A 21,986-nucleotide genomic window follows, 5' to 3' on the forward strand; every position below is an offset into this window, starting at 1 on the left:
GCCCAAGTTTCATGGTCTTGCAGGTGAAGATCCTTATAAGCATCTTAAGGAGTTCCATATTGTTTGTTCCACCATGATGCCCCCTGATGTCTAGGAAGATCATATCTTTTAAAGGCTTTTCCTCATTCTCTAGAGGGAGTGGCAAAAGATTGGTTGTACTACCTTGCTCCCAAGTTCATTTTCAGCTGGGATGACCTTAAGAGGGTGTTCTTGGAGAAATTCTTCCCTGCATCTAGGACCACGACCATCAGAAAGGATATTTCAGGCATTAGAAAACTCAGTGGAGAGAGCCTATATGAATATTGGGAGAGATTTAAAAAATTATGTGCTAGTTGCCCTCACCACCAAATTTCTGAGCAACTTCTCCTCCAATATTTTTATGAAGGACTCAGTAACATGGAGAGAAGTATGATATATGCTGCCAGTGGTGGAGCCCTTGGAGACATGACCCCTGTTGAGGCCAGAAATTTAATTGAGAAGATGGCTTCAAACTCCCAGCAATTTAATTCCAGAAGTGATGCTATTGTCATTAGAGGAGTGCATGAAGTAGCCATGAATTCATTTTCATCAAGTGAGAATAAGAAGCTTGAAGGTAAACTAGATGCCTTGGTTAACCTGGTAACCCAACTGGCCATGAATAAAAAATCTGCACCTGTCGCCAGACTCTGTGGTTTATGCTCCTCTACCGACCACCACACAGACCTTTGCCCTTCTGTGCAACAATCTGAAGCAATTGAACAGCTTGAAGCTTATGCTGCAAACATCTACAACAGAACAATTATGACCTCTCTAGCAACAGGTACAATCCCGGGTGGAGGAATCATCCCAACCTTAGATGGTCGAATCCTTCACAACAACAACAACAACAACCTTATTTTCAAAATGCTGTTGGCCCAAGCAGACCATACGTTCCTCCACTAATCTAGCAGCAACAACAGCAATAGCAACAGCCCCAAAAACAACAAATAGTTGAGGCCCCTCCGCAACCTTCCTTTGAAGAACTTGTGAGGCAAATGACTATGCAAAACATGCAGTTTCAACAAGAGACCAGAGCCTCCATTCAGAGCTTAACCAATCAGATGGAACAATTGGCTACACAGTTAAATCAACAACAGTCCCAGAATTCTGACAGATTACCTTCTCAATCTATTCAGAATCCCAAAAATGTGAGTGACATTTCATTGAGGTCGGGAAAATAGTGTCAAGGACCTCAACCAGTAGCATCTTCCTCATCCACAAATGAACCTGCCCAACCTCACTCTACTCTAGAAAAAGATGATGACAAAAATTTAAAGAGTAAGTTACCTAACAATTTCTATGCAGGTGAATCTTCCACAGGTAATTTTGATTTACAGAAGCAGCATATCCCTCTTCCATTCCCTCCAAGAGCAATTTCCAAAAAAAAATAAAAATGGAAGAGGCAGAGAAGAAGATCTTGGAAACATTTAGAAAAGTAGAGGTAAACATACCTCTGCTGGATGCAATAAAGCAAATTCCAAGATATGCTAAATTCTTGAAGGAGCTATGCACTAATAAGCGGAAGCTTAAAGGAAGTGAAAGAATTAGTATGGGCAGAAATGTCTCCGCATTGATTGGTAAATCTGTTCCCCAAATCCCTGAAAAATGTAAAGATCCAGTTACATTCAACATACCTTGTATTATAGGGAACAGTAAGTTTGACAATGCCATGCTAGATTTAGGAGCTTCTGCTAGTGTGATGCCTCTGTCTATTTTTAATTCTCTATCTCTTGGTCCCTTGCAGTCAACTGATGTGGTAATTCATTTAGCTAATAAAAGTGTTGCCTATCCTGCTGGTTTCATAGAGGATGTCTTAGTTAGAGTTGGTGAACTAATTTTCCCTGTTGATTTTTATATTTTGAATATGGAGGAGGGATTTTCTAAAGGATCAATTCCCATCATTCTAGGCAGACCTTTTATGAAAACTGCTAGAACTAAGATTGATGTATATGCAGGCACATTATCTATGGAGTTTGGTGATATAACTGTTCATTTTAATATTCTTGATGCTATGAAACACCCATATAAAGATCTTACTGTATTTCATGTTGAAATAATTGACCATATTGTTGATGAATACATGACTGATCTTTATTCTAATTTGCATGCATGTCACTCTTCATGCATTGAATCTGAATTTGTACTTGATCATATGTCTGAATTTGATGCTGAGAGTGAATTTGATTTTGATATTGATTACATGTCTGATGTTTTACCTCTTGAGATTGATTTTATAAAGTTAGATAGAACTAACCATGTTTCAGGAAGTACACATACTTTTGACTTTCTTTATGAGGTACAGGCTGAGAAACCATCTCTTTCAACCACTATCCAGCCGGCCACACCAGAATTGAAGCCTCTACCATCAAATTTAAAATATGCTTACTTGGATGATAGCAAAAGTTTTCCAGTAATTATATTTGCCTCCCTTGCTGATGAGCAAGAGGAGAAGCTGTTATCAGTTCTCAAGAAGTATAAGAAGGCTATAGGCTGGACCCTGGCGGACATTCCTGGTATTAGCCCATCCATATGTATGCATCAAATAAATTTAGAGGATAGGGCTAAACCAGTAAGATAGCCACAAAGAAGACTCAACCCGATGATTCTTGATGTAGTGAAGAAGGAGGTAACCAAGCTTTTGCAAGCTGGAATCATTTATCCTATCTCCGACAGCCAATGAGTGAGTCCCGTCTAGGTAGTCCCGAAGAAAACCGGCCTCACCGTGATAAAAAATGAGAAGGAGGAGTTGATTCCTACTCGGGTGCAGAACAGTTGGAGAGTCTGCATCGACTATAGGAGGCTGAACCAGGTTACCAAAAAGGACCATTTTCCCCTGCCATTCATTGACCAGATGCTTGAACGCCTGGTAGGTAAATCTCACTACTGTTTCCTTGATCGTTTTTCTGGTTATATGCAAATCACTATTGTTCTTGAGGATCAGGAAAAGACCACATTCACCTGCCCCTTTGGCACTTTTGCCTATAGGAGGATGTCTTTCGGCCTGTGCAATGCCCCCTGGTACCTTCCAGCGGTGCATGATTAGTATTTTTAGTGATTTTTTAGAAAATTGCATAGAGGTGTCTATGGATGATTTCACTGTATATGGATCCTCTTTTGATGTTTGTTTGGATAGTCTGGAAAAGGTTTTGAATAGATGCACTGAAACTAACCTTGTTCTAAATTTTGAAAAATGTCATTTTATGGTTGAGCAAGGTATAGTTTTAGGCCACATTATTTCCAATAAGGGCATTGAAGTAGATCCTGCAAAACTTTCTATTATTTCACAATTGCCTTACCCCACTTGCGTGCGAGAGGTGAGATCTTTTCTTGGTCATGCAAGATTCTACAGGCGCTTTATAAGAGATTTTAGCAAAGTAGCCCTTCCACTGTCCAACTTGTTGCAAAAGGAGGTGGAGTTTGACTTTAATGATAAATGCAAAGAGGCTTTTGATTGCCTCAAAAGAGCATTGACTACCACCCCCATCATCCAGGCACCCGACTGGACAATCCCTTTTGAGCTTATGTGTGATGCATCCAATTATGCATTGGGGGCTGTCCTTGCTCAAAAAATTGATAAATTGCCTAGGGTGATATATTATGCTTCTAGGACTTTAGATGTTGCCCAAGAGAATTATACTACTACCGAGAAAGAGCTACTAGCCATAGTTTTTGCTCTTGAAAAATTTCGTTCTTATTTGCTTGGTACTCGCATTATTGTTTATATTGACCATGTAGCTTTAAAGTACTTGTTGAAGAAGGCTGATTCAAAGCCTAAGTTGATCCGATGGATGCTTTAGCTCCAAGAGTTTGACTTGGAGATCCGTGATAGGAGCGGAGCACAAAATTTAGTTGCTGATCATTTGAGTCGGATCGAATGTGTGTCTGATGAGGATTCACCCATTCGGGATGATTTCTCGGATGATCATTTATATATACTGTATAGTATTTCTGATTCTCTTTCTACTCCCTGGTTTGCTAACATTGTTTATTATTTAGTTGCTTCTGTTTTTCCTCCCTTAGCATCTAAGGCTCAAAAAGATAAAATTAAAAGTGATGCTAAGCATTTTATTTGGGATGACCCCTACTTGTGGAAATTGTGCAGTGATCAGGTCATTAGACGATGCATTCCAGATCATGAGACTGACTCAGTCCTGCAGTTTTGTTATTCTTCCGCACCGGGAGGCCATCTGGGTGTTCAAAGGACAGCTCGCAAAGTGCTTGACTGTGGTTTTTATTGGCCCACCATCTTTAAAGATGCGTGGAAGATTTGTAGCACTTGTGAGCAGTGTTAGAGAGCAGGAAGTGCACTTACATGGCGACAACAAATGCCTCAACAACCTATGCTATTTTGTGAGGTGTTTGATGTCTGGGGTATAGATTTCATGGGCCCTTTTCCTGTATCTTTTGGTTATGTTTACATTCTCCTTGCAATTGATTATGTTTCAAAATGGGTGGAAGCCAAGCCCACTAGAACTAATGATGCTAAGGTTGTTGTAGATTTTGTTAGATCTAATATGTTTTGCAGGTTTGGAGTACCTAAAGCAATCGTTAGTGATCAAGGAACCCATTTTTGCAAAAAATCAATGCATGCCTTGCTTAAAAAGTACGGGGTTGTACACAGGGTATCCACACTGTCGCAACCTACCCTTCGGCAGGAGGGCGACGCGTGACTCGCGGGATGCGTGTTCCACGAAAGGAATACGCGCGGAGTCGCCACCAACGTTTATTTGAGGAAAACGTCGGAAAAACCGGAAAAGACGCGATCTACGAACTTTTAAGTGAAAGGTTCGGGAGTTGTATTTACGCACGGGGAAGGTATTAGCACCCCACACGTCCGCCCCAAGGGACGGCAGCCTTTAATCGAATGTGCAAACATGACTTTGATTTTTACGTTCCTTTTTATGTCCTTATATCCTTTTATACCCTTTTTATATTTTTCCCTTTTTTTGTGGTCGACAAGGGTGTTTCCCTTTGCTCCTACGTATTCCTCAATTTGGGATGAGAAAATCAGACCTACGTAGTTCTTTTTTTATCAAGTGATTCTTTTTTACTTTAAGAGGTGATCATTTTAAGGCGTTGGACCTTGAAAATGATCCATTTTACTTAATGAGAATTGGAAATGACAAACTCCAAAAACCTATTTTTGTGGACGAGCTTGACTAGGCAAGTTGATTTTAGCCTTAGTTTCACTTTAGTTATTAGTCAATTCGATTAAGAATGAGAAATCCCAAAGAGAAAACGTCCGATTGATTCTCCGTTTTATTTTGCTAAAAGATGTTTTTTTTTTTATTTTTATATTATTTTTTTACCTCTTTTTTGATTTCCAACGTGGTTACGGCACGACCGAACGGTCGGAATTTATTTTAACCGAAGTTAATGGATAATACAATTCAAACGTTCGGTGGAAATTTATTTTATTTTTAAGTTAAGCGAGAAATGACTTAAGTAAAATGGCTTGAGCACGTCAACAGGGGGTATAAAAAGTAAACAAAACGAGAATAAAAATGCACGAAACACAATGTGGACCACTACGGGCACATAGAATGAATCGAAAAGCTTGGTTCAAGGTACTTACCCGTTGAAGATCGAAGAACGATGAAGAACGAATGAAGAACGTCGAAGAACGGTTGAAATCTTTGCGAAATTCCTCACGGAAAACGTTACGGAAACGTTTCGGAAGCGCCTCGGCTTAGATTTTCTTCACGGAAACAATTTTTCCAAGCAAATTCGAAAGAGAGAGAAGTGCCTAAGGGGCTGAACCCCTTCCTTCTTGCCTTCCTCCCCTATTTATAGCAAAATAGGGGAGGTGGTTGCCGCCCAGCTCACCCAGGCGAGCTCAGCTCGCCCAGGCGAGCAGGGTTGCTTCCTCCAGAAGCAACCGCCTTCTGGAGGAATATTCCGGAGGGCCCAAGTGGGCCTGGGTGCTATTTGCACCCCCATTTTTACTAAGTACACCCCCCTCTGCTGTTTTTTGGTGATTCTTTTTTCGTAAAGTTACGGAAACTTACGAATTTCGTAACGATACTTGTTTTCTTTCCGTAATGTTACGGAACCTTGCGGATTACATAATCATCCCCTTTTTGACTTACGGAATGTTACGGAACCTCACTTAATTATGCAACGATGCTTCCATTTGATTTCCGGTGTGTCACGGAAACTTACGGATTGTGCATCAATATTTTTTTGGTTTTTCGGCATGTCCTGGAATTTCACAAATTGCCTAATGATGGGAGCCAAGCACCTCACGAGGACCAAAGAATGGTCGCACGTCATCGAGCAAAGGTCCCCGGACGAAATTAGGGTATGACAGTTGCCCCTCTTTACTTGTCTTTTATTGGAGATAAAAGGAAAGTAAAGATAAGACACTAATTTCGTTCCTCTCGATTTGACGAGAGTCGCAGGTGACCATAAAATCTCCACATGCAAATGACTTGTTGTTCCCAAAATTTCACAAATTGCCTAATGATGGGTGCCAAGCACCTCACAAGGACCAAAGAATGGTCGCTTGTCATCAAGCAAAGGTCCCCGAAAATCAGTGTATGACACTAATTTCGTTCCTCTCGGTTAACGAGAGTCGCGGGTGACCATGACTTGTCGCTCCTAGAATTTCACAAATTGCCTAATGATGGATGCCAAGCACCTCACAAGGACCAAAGAATGGTCGCATGTCATCAAGCAAAGGTCCCCGAAAATCAGTGTATGACACTAATTTCGCTCCTCTCGGTTGACGAGAGTCGCGGGCGACCATGAAATTTCCGCATGTAAATGACTTGTTGTTCCCGGAGGAACAAAAGGTGCAGAAGACTATGTCAGCCTCTGCATGCTATCAAGCGTTCTGTCTTACAGATAGCAAAAGAATGTTTATACGGATAACCACTCGGGTATTTCCGCGTATCATCGGGCCCGCCGCCTCTGGATGATACAAGGGTGCAGAATGACCAAACTTGGTCTCTGCTTGTCATCGGGCCCGCCGCCTCTGGATGACAAAAGGGTGCGAATAACCGTAAGGTATCTCCGCGTATCATCGGGCCCGCCGCCTCTGGATGATACAAGGGTGCAGAATGACCAAACTTGGTCTCTGCTTGTCATCGGGCCCGCCGCCTCTGGATGACAAAAGGGTGCGAATAACCGTAAGGTATCTCCGCGTATCATCGGGCCCGCCGCCTCTGGATGATACAAGGGTGCAGAATGACCAAACTTGGTCTCTGCTTGTCATCGGGCCCGCCGCCTCTGGATGACAAAAGGGTGCGAATAACCGTAAGGTATCTCCGCGTATCATCGGGCCCGCCGCCTCTGGATGATACAAGGGTGCAGAATGACCAAACTTGGTCTCTGCTTGTCATCGGGCCCGCCGCCTCTGGATGACAAAAGGGTGCGAATAACCGTAAGGTATCTCCGCGTATCATTGGGCCCGCCGCCTCTGGATGATACAAGGGTGCAGAATGACCAAACTTGGTCTCTGCTTGTCATCGGGCCCGCCGCCTCTGGATGACAAAAGGGTGCGAATAACCGTAAGGTATCTCCGCGTATCATCGGGCCCGCCGCCTCTGGATGATACAAGGGTGCAGAATGACCAAACTTGGTCTCTGCTTGTCATCGGGCCCGCCGCCTCTAGATGACAAAAGGGTGCGAATAACCGTAAGGTATCTCCGCGTATCATTGGGCCCGCCGCCTCTGGATGATACAAGGGTGCAGAATGACCAAACTTGGTCTCTGCTTGTCATCGGGCCCGCCGCCTCTGGATGACAAAAGGGTGCGAATAACCGTAAGGTATCTCCGCGGGCTACCAGCTCTTGAGTCATGGCAACAAAAGGCGGTATGGTCGACAAAAGCGAGGCTCTTGCTCCTACGTATCCTCCAATGAGGAACTCAGACCTACGTAGTTCTGGATAACTTGTGAGACTTGAAAGAGTCTCAGTGTTTTCTTCGCTAAAATGCAAACATGCTTTAGCAAAGAGACAAATATTCCAACTGATTTAGAGCAGCATATGCTCTCTTTTTTTTTTTTTTGAGTGAAAAACAATGCGTCTACCGGGGAAGGAGAGTCTGCTGATGAAATCTCCCATAACCATAAATGAGATTTTGGATGTTAGCATTTCGTTTCTAAATGATCATTTAGAGGAAACACTGGGTTCGACAAAAATAGAAGAAATCCACTCAAAGTGTATCAATCTCGCACAGGTAAGTGTTTCATCCTAATTCCGAACCATAGATATGTCATGACTTGACTTTGCAAATTATTTCCTATCAAATCAAAAATTACACGCGTGATCATGGATCAACAGGGCTTCCCTTGGGAATGGGTTCTTTTGGTGGTTTCTTCTTTCGGCTTTTGTGTGTTTTTGGCTTTTGATTTTTCTGGCTTTTTTTTTTCTTTTTCTGTTTTTGTTTAGTGCGGGGCGAGAAAAAAAGGTCGCTATCGCACGGGATTTCGGTTGGTAATCAAAGGGAGAAGACCATTTTAGGTCGTGGATTCCTTTCCTTCTTTTTGTTCATTTGGTGACAATTCTGTATTGTTCAGATATTGTCTGGTTAAAAGACCTTTCTGCACATTTCTTCTAGTTTCTTTGATCAAGAACTTTCTTTCCTTCCTTTTTTACTTTCTCCCATTTTTTGGTTGGGAATTTTCTTTCTTTTCCTTTTGCTTTCTCCCACTCTTTGATTGGGAATTTCCTTTCTTTTCTTTTTGACTTTCTCTTTGATTGGAAATTTTCCTTCTTTTCTTTTTTGCTTCCGAGGGTAAGGATTATGGTGAGTCAGGATTTTGGCTCAAGGCTTGTAGAATGGCTAGACATGATACATGTCAGGGTTTGGTTTGGTTCAAGGATAAAAAGGGATGCCCCGCATTATTTCCATGACACAAATGCAAAAATGATGATTTGGAAATTTTATGCAAAACTGGTCATGCATGCACCTATGCGGACACTCAAGTGTCAAATTTTTATGGTCATGTGATGCTAGGGCTCAGGATTCATTCCCTCTATTTTTAGATCAACCCAATGTTTCCAAAATATGTTCTTTTATCAATTTGTGCATTCATCCGAGTCCATTTTGGGCGTCTGGGAAAATCTTCACAACATTCACCCTTCAGGTGCATACACATTTTTTCAAAAACTAGTTATGATCAGTGAATTTTTCCAAAGAAAAGTTGGAAGTCATCTCTTTTCAACAGCATGTTGGTTTTTCAGCTTGACAACTTATTTTTTTCTTTTTTTCTACCTTTTTCCTTACTTGCCTTTTTTTTCCTTATTTGCTCTCTTTTTCTTTTCACTTTCTTTTCTTTTCTATTTCATTTTCTTTCCTTTTCTATTTTTATTTTTATCATGATTTTTTTTTGTTTATTTCACCTATATACTTTTGGACGATGTTCCTAAACGAAGAACTCTACACGGTTCCAGAATTTCAAACATCATTGATAGTAGTGATATATAAATACTAACGCAACAATCTAAACAAAAATGTATGCGCTGTACAAATGACAATCGAAACAACAAAAACAAACGTTAGTCTCTCAAGTCAAAACAATAACATAGAATAAAAATGACAAAAGAAATATGAAAGAAAACATGAATCTGGGGATCTCCCAGTCACGTATCTCCACTCCCTCCCAAGAAGTCAAGCAAATCGGCCATCTCCTCATCCTCGTGGGCTTCTTCTCCATCGCCGGGAGCTTCTGGGGGTGCCTCTCCTGCTTGGGCCTCGGGCCAATCTCCGGGCCATGCAACCTCTGCCCTGAACTGGTCTGGAGTAGGGCATGAAAAAGAAGCGGAGCCCTGGCTCTGCATGCTAAGGCTCATCTGGTACAGACAGTCATGGGTCCGTACATGTGCTCGGTGGTTGGCCGCCTGCTGGCGAACCAAATGCCGTAAATACTGCTCCATGTCAAATGCCCCAGCCTGGCCAGCCTGATGAGGTGGTGGGGGCGCGCCTGCGGCCTGTGGAGCATCACCCTGACCCTGTCTCTGGGTACAGTACTTCTCAATAAAAACCCGGGTGATGGGCGGCCGAATCACCTTGGTAGGTGCAACGGGGACTCCGAACGACTGGCAGAGTCCTGTGATCAGTGCGGGGAATCCCAGGGCCCTGTTGGACTTATCTGGGTCCAAAGGGTGCCTAGTGGGCGCCATACCTGCAAAAATATAGATGGCATCAGCGATCAACTGAGCCACATGGATGCTCATCCGTGTCAGGATGGCGTACACCAGCTGGCACTTCGGCATGGGGAGGTCGGAATTATGATCGGTGGGCAGGATGTTGCTGAGCAGCAGAGTCATCCATATCTGAGTCAGGGTGGTCATGTTGGTGCGCATGATCCGCACCCGTCTTCCGGCAGCAGTCCGGGCAAAATCCTGCCCCGGTATACATAGCAACTGGGCGATGGCCTCCTCATCGAACCCATCAGACCGGTTCCTCCTCTGGCCATACTCGCACTCCTGGCCCTCTTCTAACACCAACGGATATCCCAGGAGCTGGCCGATAGCGTCGGCATCGAACGGGATCCACTGACCCCTAACCCAGGATCTCATGTCACGCACGCCCTCCTCTGTTGGCCAAGCATTGGCATAAAACTCAAGGACTATTTCTGGATCAAACTTGGCCATGGGAGTAACCAGTGGTGCCCACCGCCGGCGCCCTATCTCCTCCTGGAAATCAGTATACTCGTCGTCCCTGAGCTGGACGCGTCGCTCCCGGAGAAACGACCACCCCTTGATGGCTTCGAAGCGCTGCTGGTGTACCGCGCTCCTAAAGCGGTGACTATCATACTCCGGAGCGGAACTAGTTCCTTCTGCTGCCTTGTCCTTCCTGGACCTCTTTGAGGCAAGCTTCCTCGGGGCCATTTCCTGCGAAGGCAAACATTTGGAAAGTTAGTTTTACCAGTGGGATACTATTCTTAAAACAAAAATGACATACAACCTCCTCCCATAAATACAAACATCAATGTAAATTTAGAGGAAGCTTATGCGCATATTTCCTTACAAACGTTCTCTTGCACAAGACATTCTATTAACCAAAAAAAATGCACCCATATACAATCAAGGCAGCTTCGTTACCTAGATTATTTACACGTACTTCCAAGGTGTATTTGTTACTTACATCACACACCTCCTTGGCTAAATTCACATACATGCATACTCAAAGCATTTTGGGGTACCAAAAATTGCACATGTGCACATCTTGGTATTTCTAATACCTATACATACACAAACTTCATGATGAATCTTGACTATCTACACAATAAGGTGCTACATTTTATGCTCTTTTCAAGTTTTTGCTACCTAAAGCCGCATGCAAATTCAAGTATATTTTCCTTTGCTGACTAAAATTGTATTCAAATTAAAAGGTATACATTTTTTGGTAATGTATCTTCTTTACATAACATGCAACATATTTATGTATATCTTTTTGTGAGACATTTTGACTACCAAAAATTATATGTACATACATCCAAGTATTTTGCTATCATACCCAAAGTGTAAATTGCCAAAGGTATTTTGCTACCTATTCTAAACCTACACATTTATGATGAGCAAAATTCCTAACCCTCTAGGCATAGGGAAAATATTGTAGCGTGGCCCATAGCTGATTGCTGGCCAAAAAAGGGTAACTTTACCCAATATGCACCTCCTTTTGTGCTTTTTTTTTTTGCATAAAATTTCAGTTTCTAGGACTAGGATATATGTGGGGCAATTACTCTAGCCTTTTTCGGGAATGAATACATATTCCAAAAAAATAGAAAATATGCACAAACCAAAATACCCCATGGGTTGTCTCCTTACAAAAGTCACACGCTAATGCCATTGAGGCATTTCACCGAACACTTGGTGGGCGCGCGTTTAGGCATCAATAGCAAGAGAACGGGGACAATGTGGCATGTCCTATTGTTTCAAAATGCATTATAGGCCTAGGGCCATCTCATACCAACCCCTAATTCAACCTAATCAAGCAAGAAAACAAATCAAAATTGCCCCATATATTTGAGCACACTCCCACAATTTAGAGCACCAAAAGGAGATCAAAATACACCAATGAAAAGCTAGAAAGCTTAGGGATGGAATACTTACTTGTTGGTGATGAACAAAAGCGCAAAACGGAATCAAAAAATGCGAAAAAGGATGACCCTAGGGCTGCAAATTCGTCAATCCCGTGGGTATGGCTTTTGAAAGGGGGGAAAAGAAGTTTTTGAATGTAAAAACGCCCCCCCTTTCGTCATTTTTATAATTTGGTGCAGGGGTGGCTCGCCCAGGCGAGCTAACCTGCACTTTTTTTTTTTTTTTTTTTTTTTGAGGGGAACATTAACCATGTCCCCTCCCTTCTCATGGATTAGCATTTTGCCTAACTTGAACTTACTTAGGTTAGAATTAGGCGTTGATTACTTATTTTATTATTACTCTTTTCCTTTTTAAAACAAACAAATAGTAAAAGAAAGCTGCAAAATACAAAGGATACGGGGCTGCCTTGCAGCGACATTCCCTGCTTGTTTCGCACAGAGAAAGGCAACGATCGGTCGGTCGTGACCCCATCCCCGCTTGCGTTCATCCTTAAGTACCTGCAAGTAATAAACAACCAGGTATGGCCAATCTTGGCCGCATCATTACCCTACCTTGATTGGTTTCTGCCGTTCATGTTTTGTCTTCACTCCAGAAGGTAGCCCAAGGTGATCCTGCCCCTGTTTTACCACAACAATATACATGTGTATGCGTATGCGTATGCATGAATGTTTTCAAACGCAGAAAATTTAGGGAAAGTTGGTTCAGGTTCAATTCTAATTAAGCGCTTGGGGGATCCCATGAACTGAGCGGAAGGGCTCAGGCGATCACAAATTAACGCAAGGTGTGAAACTAACGTGAGGACTAAAAGCCTCAAATCCATGTTCATCTCTTTGAAAGATCGTAACAAGAGACACAACGGACCGGAAATCCCTGGGGGGAAATCTAGAAAACGCATAAAGATAGAGAACATGCAGCGACATCCTTAATTGCCCCAGCTTCTAAGCATAATATTGTTTGACGACATCAGAGTTCACGGGTGAAGGTAGCTCTTCGCCATCCATGTTGGTAAGCACCAGGGCTCCTCCGGAGAAAGCCCTCTTCATAACAAAAGGCCCTTCGTAGTTCGGGGCCCATTTCCCTCGGTGGTCCTTGACAGCATGGGACATTTTCTTTAGCACAAGGTCTCCCTCATGGAACCTGCGTAAGCGTACTTTCTTGTCGAACGCGCTCTTTATTCTTTGCTGGTACAAGCGCCCATGACTCATGGCCGTTAAGCGCTTACCCTCAATGAGGTTGAGCTGATCGTAGCGTGTTTGAGCCCACTCTGATTCCTTTAATCCGGATTCTGCCAAGATCCTTAATGACGGGACTTCTACCTCAAATGGTAACACCGCCTCCATCCCATATACCAATGAGAACGGCGTTGCCCCAGTTGACGTTCGCACTGAAGTCCGGTAACCGTGCAACGCGAATGGGAGCATCTCGTGCCAATCCTTGTATGACACGGTCATCTTTTGGATAATCTTTTTGATATTCTTATTGGCTGCTTCCACGGCTCCATTCATCTTTGGCCGGTAGGGTGTGGAATTGTGATGCTGGATTTTAAACTCCTCGCACATTTCCCCCATCATCTTGTTATTCAGGTTGGTGCCGTTGTCCGTGATAATCTTTCTTGGCAAACCATATCGGCAGATGATCTCCTTCTTAATGAACCTGACCACCACATTCCTCGTGACATTGGTATATGAAGCCGCCTCGACCCACTTGGTGAAATAATCTATTGCTACGAGGATGAAGCGATGACCATTCGAGGCCTTGGGCTCAATGGCCCCGATGACATCTATTCCCCACATGGAGAAAGGCCAAGGGGCGGACATGACATTCAGGGGATGCGGTGGGGCATTGACATTATCCGCGAATGCTTGACATTTGTGGCACTTCCTCACATGGACACAACAATCACTTTCCATGGTAAGCCAGTAATAACCTGCTCTTAAGATCTTCCTGGCCATAGCATGCCCGTTGGCGTGCGTTCCAAACGAGCCCTCATGGACTTCCTCGATCATGTGATTTGCCTCCTTGGCATCCACACATCGCAGGAGTGTCATGTCGTGATTTCTCTTATACAGTGTGCCTCCGCTCATGAAGAAACTGGCTGCCAACCTCCTCAATGTCCTTTTATCGTTGTCGGCAATCTCTGGCGGGTATTCTTTGCTTACGACATACCGCTTGATGTCGTAATACCAAGGCTTTCCGTCCCGTTCCTCTTCCACTTGGCAACAATGTGCGGGTTTGCCACGACACTGAAATTCAATGTAGGGTAGGTCCCCGTGCGGTGTTAGCTGGAACATAGATGCCAACGTAGCAAGTGCATCCGCCATTTGATTTTCCTCGCGGGGAACATGATGGAAGGAGATCTCATCGAAAGTCTTAGCCAATTCCTTGATGTAGGCTTTGTAGGGTATCAGCTTGGGATCTCTAGTTTCCCATTCCCCTCTCAGCTGATGGATTACCAACGCTGAGTCGCCGTACACCTTGAGTAGTTTGACATCGGAGTCAATTGCTGCCTGGACGGCTAGGGCACATGCTTCATATTCGGCCATGTTGTTGGTGCAGTCGAATCCTAGCCTGGCTGTGAAAGGTACACATTGATTGTCCGGAGAGATCAACACTGCCCCAACGCCATGACCTAGAATGTTTGACGCTCCGTCAAACCATACAGTCCATTTGTCCCGATCTTCGTCCAACTTTTCCTCGAACAAGGCCATGATGTCCTCATCCGGGAATTCCGGATGCATGGGCTGGTAGTCGTTAAGAGGCTGTTGGGCCAAATAATCTGCCAAAGCGCTTCCTTTTATCGCCTTTTGGGTGACGTAGACTATATCAAACTCAGATAGCAAGACTTGCCACCGGGCGATTCGTCCTGTGAGAGCTGGCTTTTCAAAGATGTACTTGACCGGGTCCATTTTGGATATCAACCAGGTAGTATGGCTCAGCATGTACTGCCTTAAGCGATGGGACGCCCATACTAAAGCACAACACGTTCTTTCGAGCAAGGAGTAATTCATCTCACAGGTCGTGAACTTCTTACTTAGGTAGTAAACAGCGCGCTCTTTCTTCCCGGATTCGTCATGTTGCCCCAGCATACACCCCATTGATTCGTCCAAGATTGTCATGTACAAAATGAGAGGCCTTCCAGGTACTGGTGGCATAAGCACGGGAGGATTCATTAGGCACTTTTTGATCCTTCCAAAAGCCTCTTGGCAATCCTCATTCCACCGATCAGTTTGGTTTTTGCGCAAGAGTTTAAACAACGGCTCACAAATGGCGGTGAGCTGCGATATGAATCTGGCAATATAATTCAACGCCCCAGGAAACCTCGGACTTGCCTCTCTGTACGGGGTTCCGGCATCTCAAGGATAGCCTTCACTTTTTCGGGGTCTACCTCTATCCCTTTCTGGCTTACAACGAAACCAAGCAATTTCCCTGATTTGACCCCAAAGGTACACTTAGCGGGGTTCAACCTTAATTGATATTTCTTAAGCCTTTCGAACAACTTCCGCAGGTTGACAAGGTGTTCTTCCTCAGATTTAGATTTAGCAATTATGTCGTCCACGTAGACCTCGATCTCTTGATGCATCATATCATGGAACAAAGCTACCATGGCCCGTTGATAAGTTGCCCCGGCATTCTTGAGTCCAAAGGACATCACCTTGTAACAGAACGTTCCCCACAGGGTGACGAAAGTAGTCTTTTCCATATCCTCGGGCGCCATCTTTATCTGATTGTAACCAGAGAAACCGTCCATGAAGGAAAATAAAGCGAAATTGGCCGTGTTATCTACGAGGATATCGATGTGTGGTAAAGGAAAATTGTCCTTGGGACTGGCCCGATTCAGGTCCCGATAATCTACACACATTCGTACTTTCCCATCTTTTTTAGGAACTGGTACGATGTTGGCAACCCATTCTGGATACCGAGCGACGGCCAGAAATCCAGCGTCAAATTGCTTCTTCACTTCTTCTTTTATCTTCAAGGATGTTTCGGGCTTCATCCTCCTCAATTTCTGTTTTACCGGGGAACACCCGGGATTTAGAGGTAATCGGTGCTGCACAATGTCAGAACTCAAACCGGGCATATCTTGGTATGACCAAGCAAAGATGTCTTGGTAGTCTTTTAGCAGGATTATTAATTCTTCACGGATAGGTGCGGTAATGCCTGTACCTATCTTTACTTCCCTCTTTCCACTGCCAATTCCTAAGTCTACTAGCTCTGTTTCTTCTTGATGAGGCCCCATTTCTTGGTCCTCATGGGCGACCATTCTTTCTAGTTCCGAAGGAAGTCCCACATCCTCATCTCCTTCATCTTCCGTTTGATTCATTTCTTGCTCGAAGTTGATAGACGGGTCCCAGGTATTAGTACCTTCGGGGGACTCGTCATCGAATCTGCCGTTTTAGAAAAAGAAGTAAACATGCAAATGAATGAGAATGGGTAGAGACCAGGAACAGATGAAGAAAGATCCTTGTATTATAAATTCAAAAACAAAAGACACAAAGCCTTAACAAAATGAAAACTCTAAAGCCTAGGCCCAACTATAGAGCTTTTAAAACCGTAAAGGTTTACATTATGCTTGTTGCGTAAATGCCGGGGCGTTCCTCCACTCGCCAATTTCCCAGCTGGAAATCAGGAGAGCATGGTCGTACCAAATCCAAAGTACTCGGAATATCATCTTCGCATATCGCGAACGCTTGACCTTTGTCTCCCGAACCCGCACTTATAAAGCTTCTACTTATGTGGCAGGGCGGGCTTCCTTCACCTTCTTGTCTCCAACGCGAACTTTGACCATTGTTCTTCCTTCCCGCAATGCTTCTTTTCATGTCTGCCTGAGTGGGCTTATAGCCTAAACCATACTTCCCACGATTTCCTTGAGTATTTATCAGGCTAGTTATGCCGCCGTTGTTTTTTCCTAAACCCATCCCGGGTTCAAAACCGTTCCCCAACATAACTCGGGCCATCATTACCGCTGCATCGGACAGACAAGGTTGCCCAAAGAGGGAGTCCACGGAGGAAATGCTGACCACCTCAAAAGACTGGAAAGCAGTTTCTAACGATTCTTCTGCGGCTTCCACATAAGGCATGGAGGATGGGCAGCTTACCAAGATATCTTCCTCGCCTGACACGATGACCAAGTGCCCCTCCACTACGAATTTCAGCTTTTGGTGGAGCGTAGACGGCACGACTCCCACTGAGTGGATCCACGGGCGCCCCAACAGGCAGCTGTAGGGGGGGTTAATATCCATTATTTGGAAGGTGACTTGACAGGTGTGAGGGCCTATTTGTACTGGGAGATCGATCTCTCCCCTAACCTCTCGGCGAGTGCCGTCGAAGGCCCGAACCACCATTGAACTTGGTTTTAAGTGGGAAACATTGAATGGTAACTTCTCCAAAGTGCTCTTAGGCATCACGTTTAAACTGGAACCATTATCGATGAGTACCTTGGCTACGATATGGTCCATACACTTGACTGACACGTGTAAAGCCTTATTATGCCCTCTCCCCTCGGCGGGGATTTCTTCTTCGGCGAAGGCAAGATAGTTGTTGGCAGTGATATTGTTGACCAGCCCTCCGAAACCTTCTACCGAGATATCTTGGGCCACGTGAGCCTCGTTCAGCACTTTTACTAGCAGAGCCCGATGAGGCTCGGAGCTCATAAGTAACTCCAGCAGCGAGACCCTAGCCGGGGTTTTGTTGAGCTGTTCGATAACCTTGAATTCGCTCTGCTGAATTATGCGAAGGAACTCGCTGGCTTCCTCTAGCGACACCTCCTTTCTACCATCCTTTTTCTCTGGGGGCCCCTTTGCTGGAATATCTTTATTCGAAGCGTGGGGTGCTTCGCCATCTTGTTCCTCCACCACTTTTCCTTTTCCTTTGACGTCGGCGGGTTGGACTGGTAGGTCCGGAGGTGCGAACACACGACCACTACGGGTCACACCACTCAGCCCCGTGATATTTGTTACTTTAGCTGACAGCGAGCTGACGTCAGTGACTTCTTCTTCCTTCTTCCCCGGAGGTGTATATCTCCACGGGACCGCGTGACTATTTTGATACGGGAAAGGAACAGGTTTGGCCATTAAGGGGTGCCCGGGCTTTTGCGAGGCTGCACTTTTAGTGAAGTATATCACCAAGGGTTTGGGCTTCGCAACACCGCTCCCCTCCGTAGATTGCATGCATATATGCTGCTCTTCTTTTCCTTCAATGCCGACTTCTAGTCGACCTTGGTCTATCATCCGCTGTAACAATTCCTCTACTTCCAAACACGTCTCCATGTCATGCATCTCGCCGGAATGTAGCAGACAGGAATCCTCCTTACACCCACTATGGGGAATTACACCTCCCTTTTGTAGGGCCTCAAAGATAAACCTCCTAGGGGTTGCCACATCTCTTAAAGGTTTAGACCTGTGGGGCCTATCGGATTCAACTGCATTAACTGCTCCCCCTCCATGATTGGCGAGCGGGTTGGTCCTCACATTGGGCCGATCCTCTTGGAAAGTCAGCCATCCGGCATCCATTAAATGTTGGACCTTGTATTTAAGGGCCAAGCATTTTTCGACGGAATGCCCCGGGACACCCCCATGGTACTTGCAAGTTGCATTAGGGTCATACCACTTCGGGAAAGGGGGTTCGAGGACCCTTCCGGGAGTTACCACGGCCAAATGATTGGCGATGAGGGATGGTAGAAGATCTTCGTACGTCATTGGGAGCGGGGTGAATTCCGGCAATGGCCTCGGAGGGAAGTTCCTTGTCGTGTTGGAATTACCGGCCGGTCGAGTCGTGTTCGGAGTTGGAACTTGGGGAGCTTCCCTCTGGGTGGGTGCCTTAGGCTGCACGGGTGTTGAACTAGAGGCGTTCCCCGCATGAGCCGAGAAGCTTGGGTGATGTTGCGCGTACTGATGGGTACCATGAGGTGTTTGCTGGGGTTTGACCCACGCGGGTGTTGAAGAGACGGCATGGGCATCTCCTTCTTTCCTTTTTGCCCCTGTCGCCCCGATTCTTTTGGCATTCACGTTTGTGGAGGAAACGTAATCAAACTTTCCTCTCTTCAATCCAACCTCGATTCTTTCCCCGGCAAACACCAGATCCGCAAAGCTGGACGGCATGTAACCCACTAGCTTCTCATAGTAGAACACTGGCAGAGTGTCTACCATCATGGTGATCATCTCTCTCTCAACCATGGGAGGAGCTACTTGTGCCGCCAAATCCCTCCATCGCTGCGCATATTCTTTAAAGGTTTCACCCTCTTTCTTGAACATATTCTGCAGTTGAGTACGGTCAGGAGCCATATCAGAATTGTACTGATACTGCCTTAGGAAGGCGGTAATCAGATCCTTCCAAGTACGGATACGGGAAGCTTCCAAATTAGTGTACCACACTACCGCAGCTCCGGCCAAGCTATCCTGAAAGAAGTGTATCAACAGCTTTTCATCTTTAGAATGGGCGCCCATCTTACGGCAGTACATTTTGAGATGGTTTTTGGGACAAGTCGTCCCTTTATACTTGTCGAAGTCCGGCACTTTGAACTTCGGGGGAATAACAACATCGGGTACTAAGCAAAGATCCGTCATGTCTGCAAACGGATAGTCCCCAAATCCTTCCACAGCCCTCAATCTTTCCTCAAGGAGATCGAGCTTCCTCCTTTCTTCAGTTGCCGGGGGCGGCCCTTCCATAGACAAAACTATTGGCGATGCTGCGATGTTGGGTTGAGGCAACGTGCCTGGTGCCGGCCCTTCGGGGATCGGGGGATAAAACTCGACATCCCTCCGAGCATAATCTTGAGGGTCTTTATGGACTTCGTCGGGCTGCTGAGGAGGCTCTTTTTCATGGACGGGAGAAGCAATGTGGCCCGCATCTTCTTGCAAGATGGGTGGTGAATAGTTGGGCGGCAATCCATAAGGGTAAGCCGCTCGGTTGTATCCCAGGTGAGGGCTGCCATCGTGCCCCAGTGTGTCCCTTCCCCGTCCTACTATGTTTGAGGGAGGATGGTGCGTAGTTGCCAAGAGAGTCGGGTCTGCTTCGGCAGCCGAACTGACAGCGGCGGCAGTGGCCGCGTTCTTCTCCATGAGCTGCTTCATACCTAACATGGCCTCCATCATGGAGGCCATTTGTTCTTTCAGAGCCGACATGTCGGCTTTCATCTGTTCCTGCGTCTCCTCTTGATCACCCATCGTTCTAGATTTGGATCTGGTGCGATAGGGATCCCTTGCGGCGCGTTTAGTTATGGTGTTTTTCCCTAAAAAACCAAACGTGAGGAGTGGGTAAAGAAAGAAAATGCATGCTAGAGATGAGATGTAGGAGTGATTTGATTTGCACAAGCTTTTTGGAGTAGAAACATGGGACCAACTCATTTTATTTCAAAAAGGAAGTCATATCTAGTCAAGGTCTGAGAGACCATACAAGTTTCCTAACGATTTCTAATTATGTGGGCCATTAAGTCTATCATATGCTGACAATAGCCGAGAAGCCCATGAATCTCTTCGGGGGCGGAGTAGGTGTCTGCCATCGCCTTGGCCTTGGCTAACAATCGGGGAAGTTCTTGACTCCCGTTCAAGGTAAGAGCAAACCGATCCATCCACATGGTTGCCTCTTGGTGTAAAGAGTCGATCACCCTTCCTCTAGCCTCTTTTTCCGCATATACTTGGGCATACTCATCCGCGATTCTATGCTCGTGGGCCGTGGCTAGACCTAACTCTTCTTGGTACTTGGCGATGATAGCTAACATGTTGGTCTCTGTCTCGCATAAACGCTGAGACAAGCTTCTTTTGGACCTTGAACAAGCAATCAACTCCTCTTTCAGAACCATGCTATGTGCTCGCGACTGGTCCCTTTCTTCCCTTCGCAACTTGAGTTCATTATTGCTACCCCATAGAGCTCCGCGAAATTTGTTCCGGCCATACTCTTCCTTGCGAGCCCTCTTGGTCTCTTGTTCAAGGGCTCTTGCGGTAATTGCATTCTCTTCCCGTAACCCGGCACACTCCTTCCGAACGTGTGTAGCAGCCAACTTGAACTTCTCCTTGGCGAGTTTTGCCTTTCCTAACTCGCTTTTGAGAGCTTGGACTTCTTCGTCCTCTTCCGGTGCTTCAAAATTCTCTTCGCTGACGACTTTTAACTTGGCGAGCCAATCTAAACCTCGTATGCGAACTTTCAGCCATTCGTGGTACCCACCAATGATGCCATTACGAATGCCTCTAAGCTCTTGATCTTTCCTTAACGGGGTTTCCCATGCCTTATGGATTCTTTGTATAGTCTTGGAATTTTGTGCGCCGAGATCCCTCACAAGGAAAGGAGACATGCTTTCTTCCGTCGGTGCTCCCCTCATGGGGTACCCTAGTTGTCTTATAGCGAGCGTGGGATTGTAATTAATACAACCCCTCGTTCCTACCAGCGGAATGTTTGGGTATCTTCCACATGAGAAAAGGACTCCTTCTTTTCCTTCCTTCCATCGGGGGAACCAACTGATTGTTCTACCTCCTATCCCGGCCAAGAGCTGGTCCCAATCTATTCTCCTCTTTTCAGTACACGAGCGATGGCTCAGGAGCGGACATGGATGTCTTGTGTCTTGTTGGAACAAGTGGGAAACCAACCAAACACAGAGGGCGGGTAAGCAACAGATGATCCGTGCGCTACTCTTTTCGCACCTTCGGTCAAATGTGTCAAATAGATCTGCCAAGACAGCTACCACCGGACTTCCTTGCTATGGTGGTAGGCAAGGAAAGCGTCGATTGCTGCTAGGTCTACCAAACCATCCACGTTTGGAAAGAGGACGACCCCAAAAATTAGCAAAGCTAACACATCCATAAACGGGACCCAGTCTCCTTGATTGGCCATACCCCTCGCCTTGTCTTCTAGGTACTTCTGTGGTAGGCCCGCTATGCCGTTCCGAGTCTGTTTTATGCGGTCCAAACCTCTTGCTGAATCCTTGAC

At 45.3% G+C, this 21,986-nt stretch overlaps 1 non-coding gene across 1 annotated transcript; it reads right to left on the minus strand.

The window, feature by feature from the left end:
• Positions 1-243: 243 nt before the first annotated feature.
• LOC114397787 lies at positions 244-350 on the minus strand. Its single transcript, XR_003663411.1, has one exon. It is a non-coding gene; the product is annotated as a small nucleolar RNA R71 (small nucleolar RNA).
• Between the last annotated feature and the right edge of the window lie 21,636 nt (positions 351-21,986).

The sequence above is a fragment of the Glycine soja genome, chromosome 18 (assembly GCF_004193775.1).
Source record: "Glycine soja cultivar W05 chromosome 18, ASM419377v2, whole genome shotgun sequence".
NCBI lineage: Eukaryota > Viridiplantae > Streptophyta > Magnoliopsida > Fabales > Fabaceae > Glycine > Glycine soja.